This window comes from Eulemur rufifrons, chromosome 16 (genome assembly GCF_041146395.1).
Source record: "Eulemur rufifrons isolate Redbay chromosome 16, OSU_ERuf_1, whole genome shotgun sequence".
In the NCBI taxonomy this organism is placed as follows: domain Eukaryota; kingdom Metazoa; phylum Chordata; class Mammalia; order Primates; family Lemuridae; genus Eulemur; species Eulemur rufifrons.
In genome coordinates this window covers 69,280,503-69,301,036 of record NC_090998.1, presented here as the reverse complement: position 1 = coordinate 69,301,036, position 20,534 = coordinate 69,280,503, and the positions used below count along the sequence as shown (strand labels likewise).

The following is a 20,534-nucleotide window of genomic DNA, read 5'->3' as shown; positions in this document are numbered from 1 at the left end:
ATAAAGCACCTAATTTCACAAAACACTGCACTTTAATGGATGCCTAGCTACTGACCACCACAATGATTATCACCTAGTATGCATGTAAATATGTGAATGAGAAGTCCTTAGAGAATAAGTTGCAAATATCCCTTCAGGGTTATTTATTTAAATTTTAAGGCTTCATATAAAAATGATTTTGACTTTTGCATGGCTGAAATTGAACTTTACTGGCAGTATACAGACTCAGTTGCTTCTCAAGGCACGTCATGATGCATGTTAGTAAGACACACACAATAGCTTCCTGTTTCCCATGTCCAGAGGACATCTTGTTGTCTAAGTATTGGAGAAATCACCATGTCTGAATATTGGTCATCACTATGTAGATGACCATTCCTACCACTTCTGATTTTTCCCCAGCAGCAGTAGACTAACTTAAGTCTACTTAAGCAAAGAAGTCATTTTGGGAGGGTAAATAACATGAATAACAGCACAGAAGTGAGAACAAATAAGGCTTAGTTTGCAAGCTTATTAGTCATTGAGCATCTCTCATTGTCATTCACTGGCAGGTTCTTCTTTCTCCAGCCACTAGAAAAAAGATGAAATGGAGGCCAAATGGCCACTTTAAAAAATATCATTTAATCCTTCTGTATTCCATGAAGAGATTAATTTTTATTGTGGATTCACTATGGTTTGCAGTATGGGGTTTAAAAAAAAAAAGGCAATATGTTAGTCACTTTTATTTTTGGTCATCAGTCATCCTGTTTCTCTTCATTATTCATGGATGCAGTCAGTGTTTAAAAGTATTTTACATGGACTCTTACTTTTCAGGGCAAGTAGGGGGCAGTTAAGAGGTTGGTAATTTTGCTTGATACAGTGCACTTGAATTCTCCACTGTTTGGAGTTGTTGTGATTTTCATTTTCTTGGCAAACAAGAAAAATGGATAGAAGTAGTTTACAACTTCATTCCCTTCCTCCACTATGGTCCATTTTTCACAGAAACCAGAGTAATCATAAAGCACAAATCAACCATATCATATTGTAGTGAAAATAATATTGAAACTCCTTGCCGTGGTCTAATAAGCCCTTCAGTATCTGGCCCTTTCCAACTCTCCCAACTCATTGCCTAACTGGTCTCTGATTGTGCACTGTACAATGGCTACATTGGCCTTCTTTCTATCCCTTTTGGACATTTCAGCCTTGTTCCTTGCCTTGGAAACTTCTGTTCCCTCCACTAGGAATGCTTTTTCCTCAAATATTCTTGAGGCTATGTCCTCGTTATAGTTTGAGTCTCTCAAATACTCCTCTTCATCCTCACAAAAATGGAGCCCCTCGCTTACATACTGCCCTTCTTTCAGGTATTTTTCATTCTTAGGAAATAGATGGGGGACACAGATAAATTAGAATTCAAGGTTCATTAGAGCGGGAATATGGCCATGTTCACCACTGAGTTTTAGGTTTCTAAGATATTGTCTGGCACACAATAGACACTAATTTTGAGGAATGAATGGAGGTTTTTGCCAGTCTGTAAGATTTTTTCATTTCAATTATAATATCTCTCATTGAGAAAATAAGAACAGTGGTGTATTCCCCCACCCCCACTCCACTTCTCTCAGTGAAAGTTAAAGGCCAGTTAGGGTGAGCTCGGCATGTGCCTGGTGATAACTCTTTCGTGTTTTGACTATCTCTGATAAATGGGCTGTAAGAGTAAACTTTTTTTAAGGAGGAAGATTTCAGCATAAAGGGTAACAGATAATAGTTCCCCACTGTAACTGTTACAGAGGGAAAAGTTGTTTATAATCAGTTACCTTTAAAAAAATTTTTTTTCAATATTCAGTTCCACAAATTAGTTAACAGAAAATTGCATTTACCTGTACTTCTGTTTGAGTTGCCAAGAAAATAGGAGGATGGCTTTTGTTTTTAAATAGTGGGATGGTTTTTGTGCTTGGAGCATCTGAATTTAGATTTCTATAGATGTAACTTCCCCCTAAAGTTGCCTCAAGCTTTGACCCACGCAAAAAGAGATGTTTTGATGCTTTCAAGTCTTTGCATTCAACCTTCCCCGAAACTGGCCAGGGTTTTCTCAGCATCAAAGACCTATTCAGGCAAATAATTTTTATCCTTAATTAGTTTTCTTCAGAAAACTTTGAAGATCTATTGCTGCCTTCCCTACTTACTTAATGTAGTGTTAATGCAGGCAGTCTCATAGGCTGAGTTTGTAGTGAACCTAAACCCCAAGATTTTTCTTAAAGATTTCTTCGTTCAGTACTTATTTATGATTTCCACACCCACCCCAAGAAATCCAGAGGCAGAGTTTAGTATTTGTAAAATTCATTTGTTTCTTTCTTTGTCCCACTCTTTGAACGTGTAGCCTACCATCTGATATGTGAGCTCTCCCCTAGTTGTGGTATTTGAAAATTGTCTTTTATGTCTTCATTTAGGTTTTTGATTAAAAACAATGAAAAAAATGAACATATAATTTAATTGATATTCTACTGGTGAAATTCTGAATAGCCACACCTGATTTTCTGATACTACAAAAAAGAAGAAAAGAACACTGGTATGAGGTTTGGTACTAGGAAAAATAAGCAAGTGAAAAAAAGAGTTGTAGGGACTGGTTCATGTATTTTCATGGAAGTAAGCAGTAGTATTACTTCCAGTACAGTTTGAATATAATAGAGGAGGATTCAGGGAAGGGTACCTTTGTTCTGTGGCATTTTCAGTCATAAAGTGAGTAAAACATAAGTTTCATTATAGGCTTGGTCTTGTGTTCTTCCATTTAAAGTGTGGTGAATCAGATATTGCCATTAGTGAGTTAAGAGGAGAATATTTGAAGGACAAATTAATCTCAGTTGGAGACTATTCCTTAAAATGTTCATTAGTGTGCTAGAAAGATTTGGGGTAAGGTATAATCACTGCCTCCCACTTCCCAACACACAATTGAAATTAAACTCCTGTGGATAAATCACTCAAAACAGCTGGCTCCTGCATAGGAGTACCTCAAAAGCTGGGCCCTAGATCCATGTAAAATACTAGGTGTTTAATATCCTGCAGGGTCTGTATTCAGTATCATTTGGCAGTGATAAAGGAAACTTCTATCTGCTGATCCTTGTGTTACTTTCCCAGCACTATTGAATATACAAAGTAGTTGTTAATCTTTAAAATCACGAAATACTTTTCAGGGTAGCACTATGATTGGCTTTTTTGGTGGTGGTTTTTGTTTTTAAGAGAGAGTAACTTCTGAATTTTTTTGATCCATGATTGGTACTAGTTCCTGCAAATCTAAGGAGAGAATGTGATTTGCCACTCTAAAAAAGGCTCACTTTTTTTTGTTTGTGTTCTATAACAACAGTAAAGAAGTCTGCTTTGTAAATCTGGGAATTAGAATTGTTTTTTGGAATGGGACTTTAGAAGGATAATTATCTTGTAAGAATGTAGGAACCAGAAAGTTTTGTTTTATACAGATGTGGCAAACAGCTATAAAATGAGTAAGCTATTTGTAATTTTTATGCTCTTGGTTAAGTAAAATTGGTGTCTTCACTTAGGGAAGACTATATTTTGTGTATCACTTTATTATCCTGTTAATGCAAATGATATCTACATTAACATCAGTAGTAGAAACATTATTCTCATTTAAAAGTTGCAATACAGTAAATGCTATGCTTTTTCAGACCTTTTCTAGAATATTATAATTTTTAAATGATTGTTCAAGGCATATGCAGTTCAAAGTCTAACAAAATATATCACTAATAATTCTAACTGTGAGTTGTGTAAACCTTGTCTCTAGTATCTTTTACAATGTGTTCTGTGGCTCTTTACATCCAAAGTGAATTTAGGAAATATTTATTGTTGAGGGTAAATTGAAAACCTTTGATTTTAACCCTGTAATCTGTCCTCAGAACCTCTCAGTAGCTCCTGTGATGGGAAAGAAGAAATTGGGAGGTTCTCCGTCACTTGCATTTCTTTTCCTAATCCCCAACCCCAGCTTGATTTTTGTGTTTTAAATATTAGACATAATTAGCTCATTCCTCTTAATGAGGAAACATTGGATGACAAATTTCTGAAGTTGTAAAAAAGAAAAAAATTCATCTGGCCTAAATAGGTGTGTCAAATACTCTTTCAGTAACCTTATTTTCTGAAAACTTTTCATTATTTGTTTTTAAAATAATGATACCTAAAAATAAGTCCTGGCTTTTCAGAACTTTAAAGTAAAAGCAGTATCTTTCCCCAGAAAGTTAACAGAACACCTCCCATTGAAATTGTAATGGCGTCTGAGGCAGTCTAGAAAGGACTCCTTTCTTACCTGTTTTAGTGTAATGGTAACTTGTGATTGAATTGTGTGAAATATTTTGGTGGTCCTGAACTTGAGCTGTAGTGGTCACTTTTCTGGAATGTGGTAAAAACACTTCATTGCTTCAGTTGTAAGTTATATAACAGCAATATATGGGGAAAGTGAAAATTTTATATTTGCATGCTTTTTCTAACACTATAATAAAGCAGTACATTTAACGAACATTTAAGTGGCTGCCTGGGTTAGAGCACATACTGTACTTTACAGTTAAAAGGTATGAATATAGCTCTGCCCTTTAATAGTTATGTAACCTTGAACAGATTACTTAACCTGCCTCACTTCAGTTTCTTCTACTGTAATATGGAAAGTAATAGTGCCGATCTCATACTTCCACATAGTAAACCAAAACATTATGTGAATATTAGCAGTTATCACCATCATCATAATAATCATTCACTTTATGTAAAACTGACTGCCTAGTGCTCTCTATATAGTAACCATTCAAAATTGGGTGGTTTTTCATTGACATTTGGGAACAAGCCAAAGAGGTAGTAGTCTGAGGTGTGTTTGCTAATGTAGGAACAATTTCAAAGAATTTACTTTTAATACTACTTCATGGCCAAGGGTTTTCCACTTACCCATTCCTATCTTTCTCCAGATTTCTTACATTTTTTGGTCAATTCCAAAAAGCTCTAATCACACACTGTTTTGAACCTTGTATGAGCTTCATGCCCACTTTTTTTCTCCCTTTTACTGAACTGTGAACAACCAAAGGTTAAAAAGAATCAACCAGTGTATACTTACCACGATTGTAATTTGATAATTGTATAATTAGTAGTTTCATTCATAGGTAGGTAGGTATCTCCTCCAAAGGAATATAAGTTCCACGGAGACAGGGTGATTGTGTCTTGCTCCCCACCTAGCGCTCAGATACGCCTTCAGTGAACAAATAATCTTTAAATGCCTGGTCTTTTCCACGCTAACGTCAGTAAGTGATTGAGCAATAAATGTACATGAATAACAGCCTTCATCTCTTCAGAAACTTACAGGTTAGTTGAGGTATGCAATATACAGGTATAAAGAGTTAGAAAAGCCTGACTTTAAATGCTTGAATAATTAGCTAGCTATAAACTGATATTATTCTATACCTCCTGATATTTTGGAGTGGATGATGACCCAGTGCTAGCTGTGACACTCCCTGTACCACTGTTGTTACTCATGCCATATTCATATTATCTGCATTTCCTATTTACCTCATTTAAAAGTTCCCAATCATGGCTGATGTATGTATAAGACCAGTACTGCCCTTATCATGGAGATAAGCTTTTGATTAAAATTTGACATTGTAAAGAACAATTTCCAACTAACTCTCCGGAAGAAATATTGGATCCTTATGAAAGAGACAATATGCATGATATCACATTCATTCTCTTTTAGTTCTTATGATGGCCTTGAGGAGTTGATAGCAACGTATCTAACATTTATGGGTAGGATCTGTACCTCTAATGTATGACACAATCTGAAATGCAGTGGTGTCAGAGGGCATAGAAAGAAAGGATGAATGTGGTAAGTTGGGAGAAGGAACTTAGATACTGATTGGATATTGGGGAGTGAGTGAGAAATCAGAGGTGTTTTTCACTTAAGTGGTGGATACTTTGAAATAGGAAAGACAAAAACAGCATATCCTGAAGTGTTCTATGAAACACTAGTTTCCCAAGGTATTAATAAATGCCCCATGGAAAAAAGGAGCGTAGTTAAAAATAAGTTCAGGAAATGCTACATATATTTCCCTCTTGTAGATTCTTGTGCATGTCCCTGAAAAGTATCTGGCTGGAGAAACCTATTTCACCTCTTTCACAGCATAGCTATTAACATACTATGTTTGGAAGTCTGGTCTACAGGAATTTGGGAATTGATAATAGGAGTGGAGTTTGAGTTTGAGATTAAGAATAAAAATTATATTACTGTCAAGGTTTTAGAGTTGAGAGATAAATGAGGCTTGGAAGTAAAGTTTTGTAGGTCAACTAAGTGGAAGCAAGAGGCAAAACTTGGGAAGGAAAATGCTAATATCCAGTTGTAATCCCAAACCTATGACTATTGAATTGCATGTGGATCTTTCAGGTAGGGCACAGCTTTTCAATACCTCAAGTGTATACAAATATCACACTAGACTCTATATGATCCACAATAGTCAGGTAATGCGGGGTACAGGTAGTGCTTATAAACATAAACCTAGAGTTGTAACTGTGGGTCCCAGTGAAATAAGAGCAGAAGACCCTAAACTCTAATAATTTGCTCAGGATCAAGTGCTAGCACAGCAGAGTCAGAATTAGAATTTTGTCCCTTCATTGTACCCTAGAGATTTCAAAAAGGAAGAGATTACTAATGATGTTGAGGTATCTCCTTTCTTGGTGGAAAGGCTACTTGCTGTCCCCTAAGAGACTTCAAAGGATTGCATCCCTTGGTAGATTTATCATGGTAAAGAGTCTGAGACTTGCAGGCTCTGAAACTAACATTTGTCTACACTCTTAACTCTTGATTTTTTTTTGATCAGGGCATATTAAAGTTTATGAGACTGATACAAAAATCAGACTATCAGTTTATTAATTTATAGTAAAAAAGTAAAACTGCCTTGAGAAACAGACTCTCAAGTCTTATCTAGCACATTTCTCTTCCCTGTAGATTTGCCACATGGGAAACCACATTATAATTAGGAGGTTGCTTAGTGAGTATGTCAGGCAGAACAAGTGGTATGTTTGGAATGTGTAATGGAGTTGGGCTTTTCTTAAAGACCGGGTCCCTCATCTGGCATTTGGGGGTAGTTTTAGTATCTTGTTCACAGGGTATTGGGAAGATTAGGTGAAATGATCCATGTAGACAGTACTGTCAATTGCCTAGTACAGAGCCTGACACAGCCACTGCTGTGGCCTCTTTACCAAATCCAAACTTCACAGAACAAATTCCTTTATTAAAAGGATTTGTTCTGTAAAATTTGGATTCGGACAAAAGACTGCACTCAAGAATTCAGAAGGCCATAGGTTCCTCACCCCAAAGGCCACATTTTCTTTTCCTTTTCTGATGACTGTCCTTTGCTTATGTATTCTTGGTTGACCAACTCATTTCTGACTTTTAAATGCTCTTTTTCCTGTTGAGTTAAAAATGACTTACTCAGTCTACCTAATGTCAGATCTTGAGTCCTGGGTTCCATTTTGCTCTTTCTAGGATGCTCATTTTGAATGTTCTGTACAATCCATTATATTAGGTTGAACCATTTGAAGTTGCTGATATTCTATTGGTTTTCATCTACAAAAATGGCAGTCATACGGCTTAATCTAATACAATGATTTTTAAATTTTAATTCATCTCAGATGATTCTGACAGTTCCTGTTCTAAGTCAGTTGATGAGGTCCAAAGCCTTTTTTTTTTTTAATGCCTAAGGCCTGTACTATTATACTTCCTTCCCTGTGATCAGGTTCTGAGAAGGTTCATTTCTTTGTGTGCATGTGTCTTTTGTGTAGTGTATCATTTTTCCTTTTCTCTTTACATTTAGTCCCTTATTTGCTCAGGCCAGCATTGACCATATGAATGATTACTTTTACTTCCTTAAGGGATAGTTTACACTGTGCATTTATTATTAAATTTATTAAGATTGTTAAAGCAGTGTTTGTTATGCAGTATACGTTCTGTTTATGATATACTGGATCATAAGCATTAACTTTAAAATGCTCATAGTTTTGGTAAGGAGATTGTGGGTCAGTACCAGAGGTGACATATTTCTTCTCTTGTATTAGAATTTCATTGTAATGCTGATAGATCAAAGTCAGAATGCCTAACAGTTGGGGAAAAAAAAATAAAACTTCAGGCCGGGCATGGTGGCTCACACCTGTAATCCTAGCACTCTGGGAGGCCAAGGCCGGGGGATCGTTTGAGCTCAGGAGTGCGAGACTCCATCTCTAAAAAAAAAAGAAAGAAATTAGCCAGACAACTAAATATATATATATATATTAGCCAGGCATGGTGGCGCATGCCTGTAGTCCCAGCTACTAGGGAGGCTGAGGCAGGAGGATTGCTTGAGCCCAGGAGTTTGAGGTTGCTGTGAGCTAGGCGGATGCCATGGCACTGTAGCCTGGGCAACAGAGTGAGACTCTGTCTCAAAAAAAATAAATTAAAACTTCGGTTTTATTTTGCACAGATAACATCCAAAGCATTTAGGAAATAATCTGCATTTATTATTTATTTTTAAAATTGTTATTTATTTTCATTATTATTAGTTAGAAAATATTCTGTTGGATTGGTATTCTAGCAGATTAGCTAATTTCCCCCTCCTGTTTTTTTGTTCTTATCCATTTAGGTATATGAATTCTACATCATAGTCACTGGATAGATATATTTCTGTGTTTTCCCTTTAAAAATTGTATCACAAAGAGTTCTCCAATTTGATATTTAGTTTTCCTCATCCTTAGTTTTGAGTCTGTAACAATCTTAAACAGTTAATCATCTCATTTTAATTTTGGGAAGAATACCTTTTTCCCCCACTGGGATGTAACTCTCCTTTTCTTTTTAAAGTAGACCAATCAAGTTTGGAGAATAACTGTTATAAAATTATAGATGTCCTCTTGCTTTTTAATTCTTAATTACTGTTTGATGTTACATATAAGGACATCATATTCAAATACTGAATTAAGTATTAAGTGCCAGGCACTGGCTCTAAGACATTGTGTGAATTTACTTAATCCATTCAAAATTTATGAGGTAGATGGTGTTATCCCCATTTTACAAATGAGAAAGTTGAAATACTGGGTAAATTGCTTGGCGTCACTCAGCTAGTATGGGAAAGTGCTGGAATGAAATCTAAGAAGCTGTGGACCTGCCATCATCCTACTTAGGATTCAGCGTTGGGGCAGGTATCCTCTTGAGTGCTGAAAGAATCTTTGCTTCTTTGGGATTGACCGTCTTTGTGCTGGCACCGAGATGGGCCTTACTGAAGGATTGCTGTTTGTCTTCATTGGCATTGGTGCATTGTTCTCCAGCTCAGTGCAGTTGCCCTGCGTTGAGTAGTTTCTATGGGCAAGGTGCTGTTGCTGGAATGGTCACTAGAAGATAGAGAAATGAACAAAACTATCTTGCCCTCAGAACTTACAGTTTAATAGGAAGGAAGCTATGCACACAAGTAGTTACAGTACAAATTGAACATGTTGTAGAGGCTCTAAAGGACTATAGAAGTAGAGAGAAATATATTAGTTCCATGCCACGGTCAGAGTAGAAGTATTTTAATTGTTCCTTGAAGAAGTTAATAGAAAGGCAAAGGGAATAGGCCAGCTTTCATTAGGGAAATTCTCAGTATGACAGGAGGAGACTGTTATTTGAAACTTGTCCAAAAAGAAAAAAAGGAGGTGGAGAATCTGAGAGCTATACCAGAACAAATGGGTAAGAGGAGGAATACTGATTTGGTATATCCATCCTGATGCTGTCAATATCCACACCTCTGCTATCGATCTGTTATGTGTGTAGTCTGTTGAAGATCTCTCCAGAAGGGAAATGCTTACAGGCTAGATGCTGTCCAGTTTCCATCACCATCTTGAAAGTAATCCTCATCATTTTCCTAGTTCATTCATTTTACCTTCTGCAATTGCTAAGAAAGGAAATTAACATGTTCTGATATTCTCAGAAGATGATGCAGATCTCTTTTGTCTTATAAAATGACTTCTATTGCCTGTATTAAACAGTTAGCAAAGAATTAGGAAGTCCAGAGCTTTTGAAAACTTCATGTTTTTCCTCTCTCAGTTCTATAATAACCTGAATACTGTCAGATGACACACAAGTATAGAGGAGGATGAGGGCTGAGAAAAATCCCTGAGATCATTAATCACCATAGAGAGCCATCTCAGTCATGTGTGGACAAAAGCAGGGATCCAGTTTGCCAGGGTCAAGGTGAGAGTGGGTGATCAGGAAGGAAGCATTGAGGATAGACCTTTGTAAAAAGTGAGGTAAAAGAGAAAAAGGATAACTTGATGGGTTATCAGAATCTAGGAGAAGGCATGCTTTTGGTGGAGGGCAGCGACGCCAGGGGTCAGAAACGTGCTGTTTTATGTGGTAGAATATAGTTTTATGTGGTAGAATATATCTGAATATTGGCTAGGCTAAGTGAGAGATTCAATAGAAAGGGGATTGAAGTGGCAGTGGCAACCAAGGAAGTAAGATCTTGGAGTGACTTGAGTAACCTGGGTGGAGACAAAAGCTGGAATAATTTCAGAAATACTTGAAAGAGGAACATGGTAGAAAATTAGAGGTGTGTCCGTGGATCATATATGACTGAGAAAAATAAGTTTCTAATGGAACTAAGAACTCGGTTTTTAAAATTTTACCAACATTGCTCAGCCAGATGGTATGTCTATTCAGGGGTAGCTAATTAACCAGATGGGTATAGTAGGAGGATAAAGAGCAAGTGAGACATAAGAGCAAAATTGAAGTTGCTGACCATTAGGGAGGCAAGTGTTAACAGAAAAGATTCTGACTGCTTGTGAGCCTCTAGGTTAGAATGTGTACATAGAAGTGAAGAGAAATGAAGGGAGGTAAGTTGTGTGGGGGAGAAAATCTTGAAAATAGAATAATTCCAAGTGATGATGACTTTAATGTGCAGCTCTGCCCTTGAATAACAATTACAGAGTACAGATCAAAGTCTCAGAATGAAAGTCAGGAATGTATGAAACCAGAGAGTTTGAAGGATCATACATACGATGTGATGAAGTGGGTTACGGTTCAACACATCCCTGTTATTCATATTGTTTGCACTTTGGTGAGTTAACCAGAGATCAAATTCTTGTCTTACATCCTCTTTATATATAGCTTACTTTATTTTTCAGCCACAGTATTTGAATGTGTTGCAAAGTGAGTATTGATTTACTGAGCTGTTCTTTAATAATCATAGCTGGAAATTGCAGAAGATCATCAACTATCAAAATATGTAAATAAAAAGGGGATAAAGATGGGAAAGTGTCTACTGTGCCTAGTTCTGTATTCAGTTCAAATATTGGGATAGATCATCCTTGAAATCTAGAGTTTTTAATTAAGAAAGCAGAAAGCTCGTGTTAAATTTACAGATAAGAGTTATGCCACCCTCAGTATTGCCAACTTTATTTTTGTGAGCTCTTTCAGTGACATAATGAGCATCCTGTTTCCTTAAGCGGTTAAGTGTAGGTTCTTGTGAATTGACAGGATAGAAGCTCTTAAGAACTGAGTAGGCCGACAGAGCAGCTGGTGTGACATTCAAGTGTTCATATTGCCTTCTAGCTCCAGAACAGAAGGAAAAACACAGTTTTAATTTAGAAAATCTCTTCTTTGACTATAGCTGAAAATTTCAACACCAGTGAGACTAGAAAATGATAGAACATTTGGTTCTCATATTTAACTGGAGATATAGTATGCTCATATATTTGGTAAACTGCACAGGATTATATAAAATTAACTTTCCTTATTTTTGAGCTTTTTAAAAGCTTTTTTTTTAACTAGGAAATTTACTGTAAAGATGAAAGGTTCATAAAAATGCCTAAATGGAACAATAGAATAAGAGAAAACAAAGTGTAATTTATTTGGGGGAGAGCAGAAGAAGGTAGGTATCTAAATTATAGTTCTTTAATAAGTTTGTTAAAATTAATTTAATACTTTTAGGGGTTTAAAATACTTTAACATATTTCAAAATGTGCCAATATGAGTCTCCATGTTTTTACTTTGAATGAAGGAAATTATTAATATTTTCTGTCTTTGCGTAATACAAGATTTAAATAGAGAAATATTAATATACTTGGTATTAAAAATCAAAACAATTCAAAGTACCAGCTCACAGAATATTTTTAGAAAATAGTCTGCTTTCAGTTATCTATACAAATTAAGAATAACATAATAAAGAACTTGAGAAATTTGCTTATGTTTTTGTCAGGGAACTTTTGGATCAAGATGACTTTCCAACAGTTTGTTCAGGGTACACTGATCTACAGTACTGGTTCTCTAGACTGGGGGCATCAGCATATCACCATCGTCTGAGAAGTTGTTAGAAATGTAAATTCTCACACATTGCTGCAGATCAGCTGGAGTGAGGCCCAGCAGTCTGTGTTTTAAGGAGCCTTCAGGTGATTCTGATGCATACTGAAGTTTGAGAACCACAAATCTGTTGAATTAACTTTTATATTTATCCTAGTCTTGGTAAATTGAGGGATTGTTTTATTTTGACTATGTAAGTACAGCCTTGCAAAATTAGGCCAAACTCCAAGAGACAGGTATCATCAGTGTTTGGGATAAGACGGTATCAATTGACTTGACCATAAAGCAAAAAATGTTTATAATCAACTTCAAGATGTCTGTGTTTGGGATCATTCACATTAAAATTTTATCATATACATTGCTTAATTAAGTACTTTGTTTGGCATAAATAAATATACACTAGCTATGACAGTTATCAGAAGCCAGCATAGTTATCTTACAGCCCCTAGGGGAGGGAGAATCACCAAGCTGATGTTCTTTATAGACTAAAGGCTAAAGGGAACAGGAGATGTGTGTGGGGTTAGGATAACAAAACTGGGTGGTTTTTTCACACTTTCACTGAGCCAGATTGTTATACTATGGTTTCATCATTTTAATTGAATTGTAAAATTCTGAAATATGAGAGAAACAAATAAGCTTTGCAAGTGCACATGCAAACAAATTTTTACTGTTATCTGTAAACCAACCTCATCTCTGTGACTAAAAACAGGAGAAAATTATAATGAAGCTTACCATGCCACCCTGTGGCGCCCCCCCCCCCCCCGCCCCAATTATTCCAGAAGAAAAACAAGCAGTAGGAAGTGAAAATAGCAACCAGAGGTGATGACAATGTAGTGGGAACAAGAGTCAAACATTGGAGAAATTAAGGCAGCAGAACATTTCAAGAGTAAAGGAAAGGTTAGCAGTAGCAAAGGGGCCAGTAGGTCAGATAAAGACTAAATGTGTTGATCAGATTTAAGCACCTGAGGGGTCACTGGTTGGTCACCTGGAAGAGTAGTTTCAGTGCAGCACAGGAGAAGCAGCTAGATTGGAATGAGTTGATCAGCTAGTGAGTTGGGAGATAGTGTGGAAACGGCAATTTTCAGAGAGGATGATAGCTAGATTTGGTGATGAGGGTTTTCTTACCAAATGGCCTTTACCTGGATGAGATTTTTATTTCTTTATTATTTAGACTGACTTGCTAACTTTATTACCATGTTAATTTGGTATGTTTTTATTTGGCATGGATAACCCTAACAAATTTTCCTCAAATGTATCATTTCCTCCTGGCTTTATGAAATATTGAAACTGGTATTATTACTTTGCATACCCTCAAGAATCTAAGACCCTGGTTAAAAACCATTGGCTTGTAGCAGTTGTATAATTCATTTGACAGTCTGACATGTTTTAACTTACTCTTTTGTCTAAAAGAACTTAAAGGAAAGTTGAGTCGATATATCCTGAGTACCAAGGTGGTTTGAAAACTCCTTGAATGCTATGAATTTCTCTTAACTCATCTAACACACCTAGTATATTATTTTAAACGTAGTTATGAGGTTTTGTTGTGCTCTATTTGAGTTGCCATTGCTCCCTTTGCAAAATCTGTTTTTAAAATTGATTTTAGTTTATGGTGCAAACAAGAGCATTTGTATTGAATAAACATTGAGCACCTACTGTGTTCCAGAGAGTGCTGGGGCTTAAAAATGAAGGGCACAAATCCTACCTTGAGTTACAGTTCTTTGGGGAAGACAGAGAAGTAAACAAATCATTGCAGCTGTGTGATAAAAGCTATAATAGAGGAAATTAATGCCTCCCCTATTCTAATCTGTTTGATTCTTACCCTGAGAGATTTGGTAGAGTATTTATGCCAAATTTATAACCGACAGCAGCTATAAGTTGCCCTTTAAAGTCTTGTATTTAGTTTCTGCCTCTGGAAGAGCCTACTAGATGATAAGTAAGTTACTGAGGAGAGTGGGACTAATTTTAGTCAACACAGACACAGCAATGGTATTTATGAATCCTTTGAGACTATTAAATCAGGCATTGTAGACAATGCTTATTTTCTGCTTTATCAGTTCTATGAAACTGAAATCCTGTTTGGTGAACTTACTCTTGTTTATGTTATTCTTTACTCATCTGATAGAAATTACTTTTCTAAACAAGCTGTATAGGCTTTATGCTCTTTTATGTGAGTGTGTATGTTTTAAGCCCCTTAAAAAGTGAATAATTTGAGTTAAGAGTAATACTAAATTTGAATAGTTCCTTGGTTTCTTTTGAGTGTTTTAATGAAATAATTTGAATATGTCAAAACTTTGTAAAAAGAACTCCCCATCATTCATAATCTTGTAGTATCTACTCTGATATGAATAATATTAGACCGTCTGTTCTGCCATTAGTGTGAACTATTAAATACAAGAACTTATATTTATTTATTAAAAGATATTTTAATTGTTGAAAGATCTCAAATGTTTAGGTTGTAAATTGGGTAAAAGGTTATTTTTTTCCTGCAGAAAGTGATGTTATAAGAAGGTTGAAAGATCATAATACTGCTTGCTAAGATGGAGATCAAAGATGCACAAGACGTGGTTTTTTTCCTTTAAGTAATTTTTCAGTGCACTGGGCCTTAAATTTAGGCTCAGTTATGTAGTAAGTATATTGCCCAATCCATATAAGGGACGTTTATTTAAGGTGGTAAATTTCAGGTTGACTGAGGGTCACTGCTGGTATCTAGGAGGGTTGGGTGGTGTGGGGCCAGATTTCTTAATTTATGAGGCAGCTCTCATTGTCAATAAAATGCCAATAGCAAACACAGTGAAAAACAACTATAAAGGCTAATACTGTCTTTCCATAACTATTCTCTATATGCAAAGGAAATGGAATTGATTTTAATGTTAAAGGGAAAAAAAGCACTAAGAAAATGAGATCTCTTCAGTGTTCTTTTTTGAAAGATTATAGTCAGAAACTATTCTTTAGTTGTTTACCAATCAGATGGTGTCTCTAACGGTTAGGGTGTCAGTACCCATTTTAAAGTACAATACCAGTTATTTCCCTGGTAGTGGCTGCCTTCTAAAATCTGTACATTGTTACAGTTTATGCCATGATTTAAATTTTGGTCATTTATTCATTTAGTGATTTTGTGAGTTAATAATGCTTTCTTTTATTACGAGCATCTTTATCCTTTTTGGAAGTAGACAATTATGAGTCTTTGGTTTTAATGGCTATAAAGTGAGCAATTGGATTTGATCTCCAAAATCCCTTTCAGTTGTTAAATTCTAGGATTCTTTCTTTGCAACCATTAAACAGAATGAAGTCTTTTAAAATTTATTTATAGTTAGTATTTTATTTCGATTTAAATTTAATAACTCATAAAATTTGATACTTGCTTAATCACCCTAAAAAATTAGTAATTACCCTTATCAAGGTATTCCTATTAGTATGTTTGGATCCAGTTTAGTAAGCTTTATTTTGGGCACTTATGTCAAAGTTGATATTAAATACATTTTAATTTATGAGATACTATACATGAACTAGTAGTTAAGCACCAAAGCACTAAGAGTTTGAAGCATTTTTTATTCTCATTAAACGAATGAACGTAAGCTGTCTTTATCTTTAAAACCCCAGATTGATAATTTGTGTCATATAGAACCAGTCGTGGATTAAGAAACCTTTGCAAATACTAGTCTTACATTTTTAAAAATTTACTGAGATACATAGTGGAATTACTAAGTAGAAATTTGACTTAACACTTAAATTATTTCAGTGTGTCCAGTAATATACTGATTTTCTTTTTCTCTAGGTTTAAAAATTGTATTTCTTTGCACATTACTCATTTGAAATGGCTGGGGGCAGGGTTGGGGAAGGCTTCTCTGTGGAAGGTATCTGCAAATATTCTTAAGTAACTAAAATATATTTATTATTTACTGTGTATCAGGTGTGTCAGGCTAAGTTCAAAGTGTTTTACATGTATTAACACATTTATTGATATGTGCACTGTTAATTGTATCTTTATTTTACAGACAAGCCTGTAACGTAATAGGTGTGCTTGTCTGAGCCAAAGTAGATAGGTCTGTTACCTCTCTTTGTTAGATACTAGGCTCCTGTTCTTACTGCCTAAGAACACTCTCATTTTGGGGGTGAGAGGAGAAAGCATTTATATTATGCTTATTAACACCAAGTTAATGAATATTTAGCTTTGAGTAAACTGGACCTTTGTCGTTGCATATATGCTGTTGCATTTCTTATATATCATCTTTGTACAGTTATGTTTTTGGAATTAAATGTGGGAGATCATACTTTTGTACCAGTTAAATTTAGCCTCTCAGTTCCATCTGTCTGGATCCCAATTCTGTCATGTAATGTATTTGCTGATTTACCTAGCTTCAAGTCACCTGTGGATTGGAAAAACACAATTTCTAGATCTTTGAATCACTTAACAAAGGTTTAGAATTATTCAGGAATTAGAAACTCAACAGTGCATTAAAAACACCTCTTTCCGTGTTGTCCCTCTTGTTTCTAATATACTTAATTGTATTAGCATATATTTGCTGTCTTGCCTGAAGAAATCTCATGTTGCTATATAATAATAATCATTTTTAGAGCTCCATATTTCACCTCATAATTTACTTAGCTATTCTATATTTCTGTTAGTTTTTCTAATAAGTGATTTTTTGTTGTTGTTGCTGTTGAGTCTAGATACCTTTCATACAATTTTTCCCTGATCTAGAAGTCAAGTGACCCTGTGAAGAAGGAATTGAATTTATGTTTTTAACAAAGCTTTTTTTATGAGCTCCACTCATTACTAGGATCTCATAATCATCTTTTTGTCATCTTTTGGGGCCCTGCCCATTCATAGCAAAGCTTAATTTACTATGGAGTAAGGAAGCGACCTTACCCTCCTTTCTGAAGACTGTAACCATTTTTGCCCAACTCTAGTCTTCAGCTACCTGTGTCTTTTCTCATAATACCTCAAAGACTACCAAAAGTGATTTGACCAAAGATAATTTATTCTGGGATAAGTTTTGTTAGGGCAGGAGGCCTACGTAGAGTAGCTATTATTTATTTTCTTTAAAATCTTCTTCTGGGGCCTCAGCTTCCACTTTCTATTTCTTAAACTTTTCAAATAGAAAGTAAAAATCTTTTAGAGAACAAACAGAAGCAAAATAGATGTGCTGCTTTCTTTTGTACCTCGATCCCAAATAGTGTATATCTCATCTGTCATATTGTAGCTAAAAAATGAAAAGCAAAATTATTTTGTTGTCCTTAGCATTTTTGTCAGGCAACCAGTTAGATAAATGGAAGAGTAGGTAAAGAGGAAAATAGAAGCTGTAGATGATCTAGATATAGACCACAGCCTGCTGTATAATTTGTAGGTAATCAATAATTAAAGTAGTTCACTTTTGGAAAATGGCTTGTTTGCATTTGGTGTTTTTGCCTTGACTTACTTTTCTTTAAACAGTGAGGGAATTGAACATAATTGGTAATCATGTACTTAAAGATTTCTGGGTTATAAAGTAATAGAAAACAACCTCTAAAAGCCATTTATTGACAAATCACTGAAAAGATCAGGGATAGGACAAACTTTAGTCACTGATTAACCCAGGGGCTCAAGTGATGTACCAGACTGACAGGCGCATGCGTGTGCTTTCCCCTCCCTCACCCCATTCGCTGTCACTCACTCTTTGTGCTCCATATCCTCTCTGTTGGATCCATTCTCAGAGGCTTTCCCCCTGTAGTACCAGATGGCCACGATAGCTCTTCACATCTCTCTCAGATTTAAGTTCAGTAGGAAGAAACAACTCTGTGCCCCAAAGTCACAGCAAAAGTCTCCTTGCCACCCACTGGCTCTTGTTGGGTGACATGCACACCCTGAACCAGTGATCAGCATAGCCGCTGGGGATGGAGCTGTGCTCAGATTCTGTGGAGAGTCAGGAAGCACAGATCCCTAAATGAAAAGTGGGGCTATTGCTGAAAGGTGAGGAAAAGGATGCTGAGGTGGCAAGTAACAAATATGCACATAATGCCCCTCCAGTTCTGATTTTATCATATAAATTGGTACCTTTGATGTTATTTGACTGTTTTGTGACCTGCAGAAACTTCCATTCTGACCTAATGAACGTGAAGACTTAGTGTGGAGGCAGTAAGATGGAAGAAGCATGGCTTTTTGAGTCACACATGTATCCCTATTGTTGAGAAATTTAAAGGGCATCCAAAAAATAACACTCTTTTCTCCTGTTTGAATTCTGTCAAAAGACAAAGATTGGTACATAGGAGTTCAAAGATCAGTTTTATTATTTTATTTCTTCCCATTTATTGTTTATATATATATATATATATTCATGTGGTACAGTGCAGTTTTACTACATTGATATATTGCATTGTGGTAAAGTCAGGAACCTTCAGTACATACATCAGTGAAGCAACACACATTGTACCCAGCAAGCAGTCTCTCGTCATCCATCCCCCTAGTTTTATTATTGATAAAAGCTAGAGTGGTGGAGGATTGAGTTTTTGTGTGACAGCAATGAGGTTCTAATAATGAATCCATAACCCGTTATTTACCTCTACTCCAGCACTTTGAGCAATTGTAGGCTTTTTAACTTGGGGGTCTGCCCCTAAAAACTCAGACCAGAACGCATGACCCCTGCAAGCGTCTGGCTCCCAAAAAAAGGGAGAGAGGTGAAGAAGTTACATATGTCTATTTTCTCTAGGAAAGTCTCCTGTAGGGCAGGTTATTTCATCTCAGTGATAATATGTAGGGTAGCAGGCTGGGAGTTCTTGAGGAAAATTCCCTTTTATGGAACCCAGAGGACAGATGAACTCATGTCCTCAGCACATGGATTTATGAATCTTAATTATTTTATCTGTTAAATAATCTATTTTAGGGTTGGTGTGATGTTCAGGCCAAAAATCTTGGATATGGAAACTTAGGGAGATTATCAAATAACCAACCCCTCCAGTTCTTGAAGTTAGGTTGTTATAATAATTGATGTATGAGTAGGAGGGAACCCACTTTGCCTAGGAGATGAATAAAATTGGTAATAGTTGGACAAGCATAAAGATTTGTGAAGTGGGAGAAAGCAGGCAACGAAAGAAAATGTCTTGCAGAATCTATAGCTATCACATTCTTGCAAATTTAACCCATGGCAAGCAAACTTGCCTCAACCAGCCATCCTCACACTGGTATGAATTCCAGGTTTTTAGCCCATTTTTCAGTCCAGTGGTTCTCACAGTGTACTCCCTCCTAGAACAATAGTGTCAGCATCACCTGAAAACTTAATAGAAATGCAAATTATGGAGCCCCACCCTAATCCTACTGAATCTAAGACTCTGGAGGTGAGGCCCAGCAATCTGTAATTTAACCAGCCCTCCAGGTGATTTTGAGACATGCTGAAGTACAAGGACCATATATCATGATTTGCAAACATTCTCGTAACAATTTCGTAGCTGAAGATTAATTGCATTTACCAGTAGGTATCTTTTCTAGTTCCTAATCATCAAACTTTTTTTTTTTTTAAGTGTTTTGGAATACAGGTGGATTGCTTAAGAAAGGAGAAAAATTGAATCTGTAAAATACAGGCAAACAGACACACGAGCAATTAGACTGCATTTTCATACTGTAGGTTTAGATATAGTGGCATGATGCCTATTTTAAAAACTAAATGTAACAGCAAAATACACAAGGGATTGGATGTACGAGATACTAGAATGAGGAAGAACCTGGGGAGTAGCAATTATAATTCTCATAGAGGGACTTGAAAATAAGAAAGAAAAGGGTTATACAGAAGAGACTTTTCAAAGGAAGAATTAACCAAACTCAGTAACATGCTGAAGCTGGAAAGCATGGAATCAAAGATGATTTATGATTTCTAGCCCAGGTGATTAGGATAATGGTGATTACAGAAGAAAGCTGTTTAAGGAATAAGATGGATCCAATGTTGGGCATGTAAACTTTGAGGTGATTGTTAAAATGATATATATGCGGAAAGAAGAACTGAGAGCTTATCTTTGGGTAGATTGGAATAATAGGAGGCCTTGAAAGTATGGTAAAGAAATTAATGTATCTATTCATTCCTCAAACTTAGTGTCTGTCATGTGTCTGACACACTTCTGGGTTCTAGGATATGAAAATGGACAAACTCTGCCTTCAGAACCAATACTGTAGGTGGAAGGAGACAAAATAATAACATAAAAGCAAGTGAACAAGATAATTTCAGATTAAGGTAATGAACAAGATAATTTCAGATGAGGA

At 36.0% G+C, this 20,534-nt stretch overlaps 1 protein-coding gene across 2 annotated transcripts in view; it reads left to right on the top strand.

Annotated features, from left to right (window-relative positions):
* The window catches only part of ATP2B1 (ATPase plasma membrane Ca2+ transporting 1), a 110,638-nt gene that overhangs the window by 29,801 nt on the left and 60,303 nt on the right, over nucleotides 1-20,534 (top strand). The window lies entirely within an intron of this gene.